This window comes from Homarus americanus, unplaced genomic scaffold (genome assembly GCF_018991925.1).
Source record: "Homarus americanus isolate GMGI-L3 unplaced genomic scaffold, GMGI_Hamer_2.0 scaffold32871, whole genome shotgun sequence".
NCBI lineage: Eukaryota > Metazoa > Arthropoda > Malacostraca > Decapoda > Nephropidae > Homarus > Homarus americanus.
Window position 1 is genome coordinate 2,273,019 of NW_024748870.1, and position 14,519 is coordinate 2,287,537.

Sequence of the window (14,519 nt, forward strand, 5' to 3'; positions counted from 1 at the left end):
TCTCCCTCACCCCATTACCCCCCACCCTCTCACCCCATCATCTCCCTCTTATCATCTCCTCTCACCCCATCACACCCCTCCCCTCCTAATTCCGCTGTTCCAATTCCAATTTCTTCCTCCACCATTCCCATCAATTACCCCCCCCCTCTTCCCTCACCGATCTAACCTTTCACTTGTATAGAACCTCTTCAGTATTTTTATTTATTTATTTTCGTTTATTTCAATTACATCTTTCATTAGATTTATTCTTTTATTTTAATCCTTATTGTAATTTTTTTTTATCTTGGAAAAAAAATAAACCGATTTTTTTTTCGTCATTATCAAGGTTTTAGAAATTTTGTTGTTTGTTTTGGGATGAAAGTTGGATTGTGTGTTTTTTTTTCAACAAATATTAAGTTTTTTCCTACAATATTAAATTATTTCTGCGTTTATGTTTTTGTTTTTTCTCTTTTAACTGTCTAGAATTTTTTTTTCGGCAACCATGAATGAGTTTTTTTTTCTCCAGTCATAATTATTTTTTTCCATCTTTTCCTTCTTTCCTCTCTTCCCTCCCTCCCTCTCTCTTCCCCTCCTCTCAATCCTTCCCTTCGTACGCTCATACATCTACAATCTTTCCCTCCCATTCTTCCTTCTCTCTTTCCCTCCATCCATCCTTCCTTCCCGCTCCTTGACCCCCTCTCCTTCCCTTCCTCCCTCCATCCCCCCTCCTTAACCCCCTCTCCCTCTCCTTCCCTCCCCCTTCACCGGATTTGGCGGACCATCAACGCTGCCCTTCAACGACTGGAAGAGAAATGTGATGTCTTCAGTTCATCCATCTCTCTCTCTCTCTCTCTCTCTCTCTCTCTCTCTCAGACAATGGGGTCGCCCAGCCTCTGACAGCTTAGAAAGACGAACCCTCATTTCTCTGTTAGCTAAGACAAAATGAGCTGTTTGTTTTCTTGTAGTTGGGGCTATATGACCTCCGTTTTCTGTCAACATAAGAAATTTGACCGCCCCAATATTCTGTTAGCTGAGTTGTTAAGTCTTATTTAGCTGAGACACTTTTTTTTAGCTGAGACACTTTTTTAGCTGAGACACACTTTTTAAGCTGAGACACTTTAGCTGAGATTTTTTTTAGCTGAGATACACTTTAACTAAAACACTTTAACTGAGACACTTTTTTTTAGCTGAGCGACACTTTTTAAGCTGAGACACGGGTTGTAATGTTATCTTTGCATAGAAATATAATAGATCACGTGAAGATTAGGCACCCTAACTTATTTCACCTGATAATTAAACACCTTAACGCTACCTGAGTTGAGTAAGGTTAAGTTAATTTAGGTTAGGTAAGCTTAGGTTAGCTTGGTTTAGCATTAGGGTAGAGTAGGTCATATTACATTAGCTTAGATTACGTTTGCGTGAGTTAGGTTAAGTTAGCATTAGGGTAGAGTAGGTCATATTACATAAGCTTAGATTACGTTAGCGTGAGTTAGGTTAAGTTAGCATTAGGGTAGGTCATGTTAGATTAAGTTAACAAAGTATACGCCAAGGTGTTTCAATCATCAGGTAACTCAAACTCGGGGCCGCTAACGCACAATGGTCAGGGTGCTGTGTCAAGTGACGAAGGCAGTGGCTCCCCTCCCTGTGGTAAGTCTGTTTACATTCGTGCTTCTCTATTCTTATCATCGTCTCTTAGTTATTATTGGTATTGTCTCCTTTTACTTCATTCCTTCCTTTTATATTGTTTTTGTTGTTATTGTTATTATTATTGTTGTTGTTGTTGTTATTGTTGTTGTTCTCGTTAATCCTATCCCCACCACTACCATTACTCCTCCTACCTCCCCCTCTCCTCCTACCTCCCCCTCCTACCTCACCACCTTCACCGCCACCACAATTTCCTTCTCCTACTACACCTCTTAAGCCGCCACCGCCACCACTTCCTCCTCCTCCTCTTCCTCCTTCACCACCATCACCACTACTTCCACCGCCACCACTTCCTCCTCCTCCACCACCATCACCACTACTTCTTCTTCCTTTTCTTCCTTCTCCTCCTCTTCTTCTTCTTCCTTCTCTTCTTCTTCCTCCTCCTCCTCTTCTTCTTCCCCCTCCTCTTCTTCTTCCCCCTCCTCCTCTTCTTCTTCCTTCTCTTCTTCCTCCTCCTCCCTCCTCTTCTTCCCCCTCCTCCTCCTCTTCTTCTTCCTTCTCTTCTTCCTCCACCTCCTCTTCTTCCTCCTTCTCTTCTTCTTCCTCCTCTTCTTCTTCTTCTTCCTCCTCCTCCCCTCTTCTTCTTCCTTCTCTTCTTCCTCCTCCTCTCTTCTTCTTCCCCCTCCTCTTCTTCTTCCCCCTCCTCCTCCTCCTCTTCTTCTTCCTTCCTCTTCTTCCTCCTCCTCCTCTCCTCTTCTTCCTTCTCTTCTTCCTCCTCCTCCTCTTCTTCCTCCTTCTCCTCTTCTTCTTCCTCCACCTCCTCTTCTTCTTCCCCCTCCTCCTCCTCTTCTTCTTCCTTCTCGTCTTCCTCCTTCTCCTCTTCTTCTTCTTCCTCTTCTTCTTCCTCCTGCTCCTCCTCACATCAGCACTGAGACACCTAATGTTACTCACGCCTATAAAATTAACTTGGTTTTTCCCACGACTAATTTTACAAGAGAAGACAAACGTTCATCTGTCGTAGTTCCTATAAACTTGTCATTACGGGGCAGAAACCTAACCTAACCTAATGTAATCTTACTTAACTTAACCTAACCTAATAAAATCTTACCTAACTTAACCAGATCCAACCTAATCTAATCAAACCTAACCTAACCACCCTGATGCTAACCTAACCTAACCTAATGCTAACCTAACCAAACCTAACCTAAGCCTCCAAGTAGTGTTAGGGGTGTTGAATCATCAGGTGAAATGAGCTTAGGGGGGGGGCTAATTTTCAGGTGTTTTAAATTTATCACTATCACCATCAGACGAGTCAATATCATCACTGTCATCATCAGAAGAGTCATTATCATCATCACCACCATAAATTCTCACCATCCTCATCTCCATCATCAGCATCACACACACACACACACACACACACACACACACACACACACACACACACACACACACACACACACACACACACACACACACACAACCTTGAGGCAAACACTCACCTCACATCTGACCCAAATTCACTTCGAGATTCTGAACTGACTGCTGCCTCGAGTTCTCTCACAGCACACACACACACACACACACACACACACACACACACACACACACACTACTCACTATATTATCACTATACAGAGGATTAATTAAAGACACCATTCTTCTTATCACTGTCATACGAGAGAGAACTGGACGACCAATTGGGCAGATCAAACTATCTCACTAAAACATCATTCCACTCATAATTTCACTATATATCACAATGTATATTTAACTGTTTATTGATCCGTAAGGTATAATACTTGAGAATCAGGTTAACTATTCACTAAACTTCTTCAAGAATGGGATTTTTTTCCAATTTAATGCCCGAAGAATTTTTATTATTTTCTCGAAAAGTTCTACGTTGTTTCCTGACGGGGGTGAGTGAGTTGTGTGTGTGTGTGTGTGTGTGTGTGTGTGTGTGTGTGTGTGTGTGTGTGTGTCCATTGTCTAAACGTATACACATGCTCTATCAATGTAAGCTTGTGTTTGTTACTATAGCCCTATATAAACAGTATATAATAAAATATTGTATAAAAAAGTCATATATAATACCAGTTGTTATATACAAAAAAAATGATAGATAGCATCACACGTACAAGTGGTGATGACAGGCGTGCCAATATATCCACTAGCAAGCCTCAACAGTTGGCAAGCCTGGCGTCAACACGACAAAGCACCGCGAATTTACGATAAAAAAAGCCTCTATTTCCATTATTTCTAGTACCCGAGGGTTAATTTTACTTCCAAGCATCATTAGTTAGATAAATATGACCACCAGAGGCATTAACCGTGTCTATTAGAGGCTGTGGGAAATTCAATGGCTCTGGTCTAGTTGATTTAACTGCGCATGGATAGAATATTCAAGTGACGTAACTAAACGCTTCTTTGTATTCTAATTACTTATAGCTGTAACGATAGGAATAGCTAAGACACTGTAGACCTCATGTATACCCAGTTACAGGTAGTCATACATGTATATTGGGTATGTATCATGGTATTAGAATGTATGTATCTGTGAGTGCATGTTTGCTTTACTTTCTATGTATCTGTTTGTGACTTGACTATTGCAGTGTGTGTGTGTGTGCACCTCGCCAGTATCGCGTGGACCTTAGTGCAAGAGAACGACCAAGGGTGCACTAGAACCACCCCCCCCTCTCCCTTCCCAACCCCCCACACACCATCCCTCCTCTTCCTTACCCTTCCCCCACCTTCCTCTCTACACCCTCCTCCTCATCCTCCTAAACCATACCCTCTTCCATTTCCTTCCTCCCGTTCCTCCCCCTCCTCACCTGCCATCTGTCTGAAACACGGCTCCCTCACCTCCCACCCCCATCACCTCCCTCACCCTCCTCCATCACCGACCAATCCAAATTTTTCCTTCTCATTTCCTTCCAGAATTTATCATCGCTTAAAGTAAAACTATTTCTCAGCTAACACAACCCTAACCTACCCTAACCTAATCTAACCTACCCTAACCTAACCTAACCTTACCTAACCTACCCTAACCTAATCTAACCTACCCTAACCTAATCTAACCTAACCTACCCTAACCTAATCTAACCTAACCTAACCTAACCTAATCTAACCTACCCTAAGCTAATCTAACCTACCCTAACCTAACCTAACCTAATCTACCCTAACCTAACCCTAACCTAACCACACCCAACAAACTGGATTATTTATACTAAATTTACCTTCACAACATTTTCTTATCTCACCTGGTTAATATTTTAGGTTAGTTTAGGGTAGGTTAGGATAGGTTAGGGTAGGTTAGGGTAGGTTAGGGTAGGTTAGGTTAGGGTAGGTTAGGGTAGGTTAGGTTAATCTTTAGGTAAAATAAGCTGGGGTTGAGATTCTTAAGGTAATCCATTCTTTTTAGGTCAAGTCCTGGTGTTGTGAGTACTAGGTATGGAGTGTGTGTGTGTGTGTGTGTGTGTGTGTGTGTGTGTGTGTGTGTGTGTGTGTGTGTGTGTAGGGTGCGTGCTGGTGCTGGATCAATGTGCGTGGGGGCAGCAGCGGGAGCAGTGGTGGCAGTGTTCATTCACAGTCCCTCTGGGTCAGATAGCGACGACACACACACACACACACACACACACACCACTCCTTTCACCCCTACTCCTCCCCTCACCCCCCTCACCTGCACTAATTGCCTGGTCTGCCCCCCTCTCCTCCACACCTGCACTACACCTCCCTCTCCTCCACACAGGTACACTGCCCTCAATACTACTCAGCGAGAATTGTACAGTTGACTGAGAATAATGTCCCATTGTACTGTACACTGTATCACTGTACACTGTAATATACGAGTTAATTTACTTCTTTTATATGACATTAATAACGGTCCAGTACACACACACACACACACACACACACACACACACACACACACACACACACAGTATAATTGTCTAATGAATGGCACTCAACCAGGTAAGTGCCACACGGTGCTCACAAGAGATAAACAAGGTCATACTATCCACTACTCCTGAAGCCTGAGAGTGACACACGTGACCTTTGACCCTTACACAATACATCCCAGCCTAGGTCATGAAGCCACCACCACAGCAACAATATAACCTTTCACCTGAGACGTTTCAACCCCTAACAAATTATATAACATGGCGGTATCATATCTCTCAGCCCAGTCTATCAGTACAGATTAGCCATTTGAGTCCTGAAGGGTGAAATTATCGTCCTTAAAGGGTTATACATTCATCGTCAATGGGTTAATTAATTCGGACACAAGTTTACCTGCTCGGTACGACTCACCTGTGCCTCTCAGGTCAATATAAACAAGTGACAATTAACACGTAACTAACATACAGTAAATACACGTACAAAAACACTGACACACACACACACACACACACACAGTATCTGCAGTCGGTGAGGGTGCGGCTGCCGTGTCTGGTTCATGACGTAGAAAACACGAATAATTGCGTGTGATACTGTCCACACACACACACACACACACACACCTACTCCCCCACCTCCCACACAAACATATCACCCCCCCCTCCCCATTGACCGCCACACCTACCTAGTACCTACCTATCACATTCCCCCCCTCTAACCTACTGAGCTTTCCTACCTACCCATCTACCTCCTTCCCTCCCTCCCTATCTATTTATCTATCTCCACCTCCCTATCTCCTAACCTACCTCCCTATCTCCCTACCTAGTAATTTACCTCCCTCTCTCCCTCCCTTCCTCTTGACCACTGACGTGTGTCGCACCTGATACTACAGTCGTGGTGGTGCACGTAATATCACCACCACCACAATAACACCATCACCACCACCACAATAACACCATATATCAACATCTCACGTGTACATAGCTTATAACCTAACCTACCTGACTAACGCAACCTAATTTAACCTAATTTAACTTAACCTATCCTAACTTAACCTAACCTAACCTATCCTATCCTAACCCAAGAATCTTAGGTCTCTTCCCCGCGTCCCAAAAAGAGTATGAGGTGGGCAGGTCGCGTCCCACAGGAGGGGGTGGTAGTGGATCAGGGGACCTTGTGTGTGTGTGTGTGTGTGTGTGTGTGTGTGTGTGTGTGTGTGTGTGTGTGTGTGTTACAAAGTCCTCGATACATACACATGACCTCAGGGACCAGATACCTTTTAGTGACCTCGTCTTCACCCTCATTTGTAACCTTGACATTCACCTGGTCTAATTAACCCCCAAATCTGACCAGGTGTGTCCTAAGGTTGTAAGTCTTTAAGGTGTGGAGAGTCTCACTGTAGCTAATTGTTCTCGCTGATTGCAGGTATCTTGATGAAATGTGTGTGTGTGTGTGGGGGGGTTAGTGTAGTATGTTGTGTGTGTGTGTGTGGGGGGTTAGTGTAGTATGTTTTGTTATGTGTGTGTGGGGGGTTAGTGTAGTATGTGTGTGTGTGTGGGGGGGTTAGTGTGTAGTATGTTAGTGTAGTATGTGGGGGGTTAGTGTAGTATGTTGTGTGTGTGTGGGGGTTGTGTAGTATGTTGTGTGTGTGTGGGGGTTAGTGTGTACGTTGTGTGTGTGTGTGTGGGGGTTATATGCTGTGTGTGTGTGTGGGGGGTTAGTAGTGTATGTTGTGTGTGTGTGTGGGGTTAGTGTAGTATGTTGTATGTGTGTGTGGGGGTTAGTGTAGTATGTTGTGTGTGTGGGGGGGTTAGTGGTATGTTGTGTGTGTGTGTGTGGGGGGGTTAGTAGTATATGTGTGTGTGTGCTATGTGAGTATGTATGTATGTTAGTATGTTAAGTGTGTATGTATATGTGTTTTATCATGTGTATGTATGTATGTATGTGTTAGTGTATTTTGTGTGTTGCTACATAAGTTAAGCATGTAATATCATTGAGCATAATTAAACAGTTAAAGTATTAATTCCTACTTTCTTCAACACTTTGAGGTCATAACAACAGATATTTTGTTTTAGAGTAATGAAGATATAGATGAATACTCTTCTCTATTCTCCCTTTACTAGTTTTTCCTATATAATAAAATCTTATGTTTTGATTTGGTGCTTGATCCCCCTCCCCTCTCTCACGCCACCCTTTCACTTCACACCACCTTCTCTCTCTCTCTCTCTCCCAATCATCTTTCTCACTTCATCTATCCTCCTCCTCTTCCTCTCTCTCCCATCTTACTCCACCCCCTTCCTTCCCTCTCTCACTCCCTTGGTCACGTGACGGCCGCAGTCTTGATAATTTGCATAACTTTCCAAAGTCAGGAGGAATATGAACGTTCGGCTCCTCGCCCTCCCCCAAACCTACCGCTACCACCTACTTGTGTATCTTGGTCTTAAAACAACAAAATCTCCTCTAATTTCAGTCTACCAGGTACATTAAAGTACATTGTAACAGAGAGCTGAGGAGATCATTCAGATGGTTATATGTGCCTGAAGGAAAGGAAAAAAAAAACATGCGAAAGATATAGGAAAATAACGTCAGGTGTTTTTCGGGGAGATCGATATACCCCGCCTGGCCACACGACCCCGCCTCCACCCCAGCCTCTTGCTCCTCCCACCTCCCCTTCCCCCCTCCTCTTAATACACTCCTCTATCCATCATACAGCCTCCTAGCGTTGGGGTAGATGGCTAGATCGTGGTGTATAATGCATGGGCCGTGTCTAGAGGAGCGTGGGAGAGTGTCGGCGCACCTGGAGAGTTGCAAAACAGACTCCACGTCGTTGCGGTTGACGGGTGTGTGTGGTGGTGGAGCTGGGATGTAGTGCCTCCCTCATCTCCGCCATATGACCATCCACACACTACAAGTCAACTCTCTAAAACTATACTTGTAGGTTAGGTATAAGTCATATGCGTCTTGTACTGTAATTAGATCTACAAATGGTGAACACAGACACGTATAAAGATGTACAATTAAGGCGGGTACTCACCTGGTTTGGTTAAGGTGTGTCCTTTATATCCATCGTGTACGGTCAACGTTATTATTATATTACATCCACAGCGACAATCCTTATATCACCAATGAAGTAGCAATATTTTTCACTCTAATCCCAGAGCAACATATAAAGGAGCGTATATAGGCATCACCGACAAAACAACATCACGGTGCGACCACTGAGAGAGTAACTCGTGCACTGGCCACCAGAGGGCGAGTAGAAGGAGGTTGCCACTTGTGCCGCATGGCTGCCTACATTGCCAGATGTTGCCCGACCACAACAACAAAGCGAAGGTGCAGGGAAAAGTCAAGTCAAATACAATTGTTTCTTTAAGTTTGATTTACGTACGATGTTGACTCAATAATCTTGAACTATTTTCTAATATCAGTGAGGTCATCTTTCACAGAAGGCATTACAAAATATCGATATATTTATGCCACTCAAGCCGGCATTTCGAATTGTCTTCAGCGAAATGGCTATTAAGTTGAAAATTTGTTTTTTTTAGATAAGGAAACGTATCTTACACCATGTGTGTTTGTGTGTGTGCGTGCGTGCTTGGGCATCGGTTATCTTATCTCCAATATTACGTCATATCACAGACGAGGAGCACTGGTATGTGTGGAACTCTGGGCCGACACAGGTGTGGCTAGGTCACAGATGTTTCCTGTACCTGTGTGTGTGTGTCACTCCACAGGTGATCTGTTTACCTGTACGTGTCACACCAAACGTTCCTCCTCAACCCTGATGTGTCGCCCCAGAGATAAAGGACCGCGAACTTTAACACGGTACTAAGATAATCATGTAAAACAGTATCCAAACATACATTATACAAACACATACACATTATACACCCCCTTAGGACAAATAAACACGGACGTCAAAGTAAACATGAACCACTTAACACAGATCCATACTCTACTAGACACTGGAACACTCTCACGTTCAACCCGGTCTCGGATTGTGGGGCCATAAAGAAGGTTTGTTGACAGAGGTGATGGTGGACTTTGTGTGTGTGTGTGTGTGTGCGTGTGTGGGTGTGGGTGGGTGGGAGGTGTACCGTTATGCAACTCCACTTGTGTTGTGCCCAGTGCGTGTTTTTATTGGTGGACGGACGGTTAGAGCGGACACTGGCACCCCCGGACATTTTATCTTGATTGGTTAGGACACACACACAGGAGAGAGAGAAATGGCCGATGTAAGATCATAAGGGATCGAAATGTACCGTATTGTTTACTCTGCGATTTTGTTTTTCTTGTTTTTGTTTAGTGTTTACATTGTTTTGAGTGTGTTCTGCCCTCCGATATATTGAACTGTATAGTATAAGCAAAATACGTGTTTATATTTCGATCTTTCAAATACAATGAAGCTAAACAGTTTTGTCTGACACCTGAAGCTAACGAAACCAAGCTAAAATACCTCCTTTCCTCCCATAACCTAACCAAACCTATTATATGAACCTAACCATAATTAACCTCACTAAGCTAAACTATTTCTTCTCCTAAGGTAACGTGATCTAACGAGGCACACCGCTAGTAGCAGAAACCTTGGAGCAACACATGAAATACTGTTGAGTCTCCCCCACTACAAAGTCTAAGTCGTCTTCCATTTTCTGTGATGCGTCAATGATATTCAAGATTTATTTCGGCTAATTTAATTAAAATGCTCGATTCTCTTACTTCAGGATGTCTCTTCCTGGGAACATTTATACACACACACACACACGCACACACTATATATATCACACAAAACGCATACATACAGGTACACATACATACACACAATACATATATCATACAATACACAAACATACATACACCAATGCTTTCATAGAGATACTTAAACTTCTTGTATGTTTTTATGTATAATTAATGAGAAAAAATATATATACGAAAACCCTAGAGAGACCAATGGAGAGTTTCCTTGTGTACACTGAGTAAATGAAATGGTTCGCTGAAAAACTCTCACCAGCAGTTTTAATTATGTCCCAGTATCTTCGTAGGTTTAGGTTAGGTTTAGTTGGGTTTAGTTTAGTTACGTGCTGTTAGGTTAGGTTTGGTTTAGGTTACGTTTAGGTTTGGTTTAGGTGAAGTTGGATTTAGTTAGGGAACGTTAGGGTGTCTAATCTTCATCAGGAGAAATAAACTAGGGTGTGTTTAATCTCCAGGTGATCCGAATTCTTACGTATCTGTTGTCGAAAATTTACTTCATGCAAAAACCAATGAGAGACAGTGAGGTGTATTTCCCAGAACACAATCATGTCAACATAACCTTCTCGGCCGGACCTGTACCACACTTTCATGTTTTGGTCTTAGTGTGGAGTCATTCTCGCCACAATTACCTGACTTGTGAGCTCCTGTGTAGTGGCGGGGAGGTGGGGAGGAGGTGTGGGGGTGGGGAGGTGGTCGGGTGGTGGGTAGGGGAGGTATCCGTGTGTCTCGTGCTGGTAATAATGGTGGTAGTAACAGTAGTAGTGGTAGTAATAGTAGTAGTGGTAGTAATAGCAGTAGTAGTAGTAGTAGTGATAATGATAGTGGTAGTGGGCTATCAAGGTCAGTGGCCACAACATCCTCCACTGGAACGGTAAAAACGTCTACGATAACTTTTCTTAACTGAAGATAAAGCAAAACAACAACATTTAGTTACGGTTGATCCCGGGTTACGTAAAATATAACTTGAGAGGGAAACTATTTAATGACACTCACAAACTCCTCATCTGCGAGACGAAGAGTGCGGGGAGATATGATAGAAGTATTGAAGTGGGTAAAAGGAATCAATAAAGGCGATATAGATAAAGTTCTTATAATATCCGAGCAGGATAGGACTTGTAGCAACGGATTTAAGTTGGATAAGTTTAGGTTTAGGAGGGAGATAGGAAGGAACTGGTTCACAAATAGGGTGGTGGACGAGTGGAACAAGCTTAGCAACTTTGTAGTAAGTGCTGGAACACTGGAAAGCTGGAAAGTTTCAAAAGGAGACTGGATAGATTCATGGATGATAGAGAGTGGTAGTAACTCGACAGGAGCTGCCATGCACAGGCCAACCGGCTTATTGCAGACTCCTTATTTTCTTATGTTCTTATGTTATATTACGTTTGATTAGGTTAAGTTAGGTTACGTTAAGCCAGGTTAAGTTAAATTATATTAAGTTAGGTTTAAGTTACAGGTAGGGTGTTTAATCATCATATGAAATACGCAAGGGTGCGGGACAGCGGGGCTAATGCTTGCGTGTTCCGAAAAAATAAAAAAAGGTTTTGTTAATCATACGTAAATACCAATGGAACAATAAAAAAATTGTATTACTGTTGACCTTTACTTGAAACAGGACGACGCATTTAATTAAGCATCCTGCGTTGCTAAGGAGAGTGAACGTTCACATACAGTATTTTGAAATGGTTTGGAGAGCGTCTGTGTTCGTTGTTATTATTATTATTATTATTATTATTATTATTATTATTGTTGTTGTTGTTAGTATTACTTTGTTATTATATGTAATTATTGGAGTGTTTTAGGGGGAAGATAGACAGAAGATATAGAGAGAATAAGAAAGAGAGGATTAGGAAAAAGAGAGAGAGAGTTAAAGTTGAAAGGAGGGGATAAAGAAGACGGAGGGAGATAAAAGGTGACACAGAGAAAATTAAAGAGAAAAATGGAGGAAGAGAAGAGGAGATAGAATAAAACAAACATAGACGAAGAGAAAAGAATAGAGATAATGGATAATGGATAGATGGATATTGAGATGGATAAACAATGGAAGAGCCACCAGACCAACACACAACGATCTCGCTGACCGTACATGTGCTGGTGTGTTTACAGGATATCTCTCTCTCTCTCTCTCTCTCTCTCTCTCTCTCTCTCTCTCTCTCTCTCTCTCTCTCTCTCTCTCTCTCTCATTCGAAGATAGGAGGGAAATTTGACATCTGAGGTGTTGATAATCATATGGTTGTAAGCGAAGGGAATGGTCCAATCTAATCTAGCCTAACTTAACCCTTCCGGTATAACGATAGGGTATGTAATCCTCAGGGTGATTCAGCTAGGGTGGCTAATCTTCAGGTGATCAGTATATATATACATATATATATATATATATATATATATATATATATATATATATATATATATATATATATATATGCATATATATGCAAGCTAGCGTGATCTGGTCACATCTTCTACAGACTCTTCTTTCTCGTGTTCTTCTTTTCCTTGTGTTATCAGCATATACATATATATATATATATATATATATATATATATATATATATATATATATATATATACATATATTTTGGGGACAATTATAAAACAAGAGAGCGTAATCTACTTACTATAAAGTTTCAGCTGAATTCCGGCGTTATTTTGGGGATTTATATTTTTTTCTTAATTTTTCATTTCAACTTTATATCACATCAGTAAGGGAAAAAAGGTTAACGTAATGATCCTTTGAAAATAAAACATCTAGTAATTTCAAACCACTCACAATCCAACACTTATTATAACACTCTCTAACACTGATCTGCACTATGTAGTAAACAGTATTACCGTGGGTGGTCACGTGTCAGGGACTCAGGGGGTCGCGGTCGGCTGCGCAGGATCTAGCGAGGTGGAATGCGCACCTCTCCAACGTGGGTGTAAGCGTTTCCTCTTTTAATCCAGATTTTGGCGGGAACGATCGTGATAATATTTTCCTATTGTTTTTATATTTACAATGACTTACAGGCGGATTGATAAAAGAGAGTTCTATATCAAATAACTTTTTTAATTGTTGGTGATTAGTGAATAGAGTGAGTAAAAAGAAGCGTAGTAATACATTCGTCAATAAATTAATTTCTAACCCGATTATTATATTTTTTTATGGTGAACTTCCCAAGACTAACAAACAAAACAACAAATGATAAAGTATTAGAATTTTATGAAAGACAGGAAATAATCAGATGAGGATATTTGGAGAAATTCTTGAGTCTCACTTGATTTTCTTCCTTACAACTTCACATCAATGATAGTCCCAACTCTCAACTTGCGCGCACACACACAAACAGGCACGCACAAACACACACAAACACAGACACACACACACACACACACGTGACGGACACGAGGTATAGTACATAGCCTGTTCTTACCCTAAAGGATGTTGCCGGGGTCACATGCCATTCGAGAATCTCCCCCCCCCCCCCTCGCACCGCCCGTGTCCCCCACCACCACCACCTGTGTCAATTCCTACACCGCTCGTGTCTGTGTCCCCCCCACCTGTGTCCCCCTCCACTATAATCTGTTCAACACTGATAAAAATGCCCCAACATGGTCGTCCCTACCTGCCTCCGTATAAACATTGTTACGTAACTCTCCAACACAAATACGCTTTAATACCTCGACAAGACTATTGTAAACAAACAAATATACTTTAAACCTAACCTAACATCCTAACCCAACCTAACCTAACTTAACCTACCTTAACTTATCTTATCCTATCCTAATTTAACTTAAGAACATAAGAATGGAGGAAACTGCAGCGGGCCTATTGGCCCATACTGGGCAGTCCCGTTTACACCCAACCCCTATTGCTCATATATCCATCCAACCTATGTTCGAAGCTATCCAGCGTATTCCAGTTAATGATGATGTTTGGTAACTTGTTCCACTCGTCCACTACTCTATTTCCAAACCAGTGTTTACCTATTTCACGCCTAAATCTAAACTTGTCTAATTTAAAACTTATTTTAACTTCACATGAAATAGGACCCAATCTTCTTTAGGTAGGAATTAGTTGAGTGAGGTAATTATCTGCACACACACACACACACACACACACACACACACACAGTACAATATATTACAGAAAACGGATCGAAATAAAAAATTTTTCTCCACAACTGAAAAAATAACTTATCTGAGTACAGTGGAATCGAAAATAGATAGATAGATGATAGTCGTTCATAGACTTTTTTAGGAAAGTCTTCGAG

General features: G+C 41.8%; 1 protein-coding gene across 1 annotated transcript in view; it reads right to left on the reverse strand.

Annotated features, from left to right (window-relative positions):
- The window catches only part of LOC121853209 (mitogen-activated protein kinase kinase kinase 13-like), a gene marked incomplete in the record, with an annotated part of 88,891 nt that extends 80,129 nt beyond the window's left edge, over positions 1-8,762 (reverse strand). The window contains 1 exon segment of the mRNA XM_042347200.1: positions 8,555-8,762.
- Positions 8,763-14,519: the final 5,757 nt, after the last annotated feature.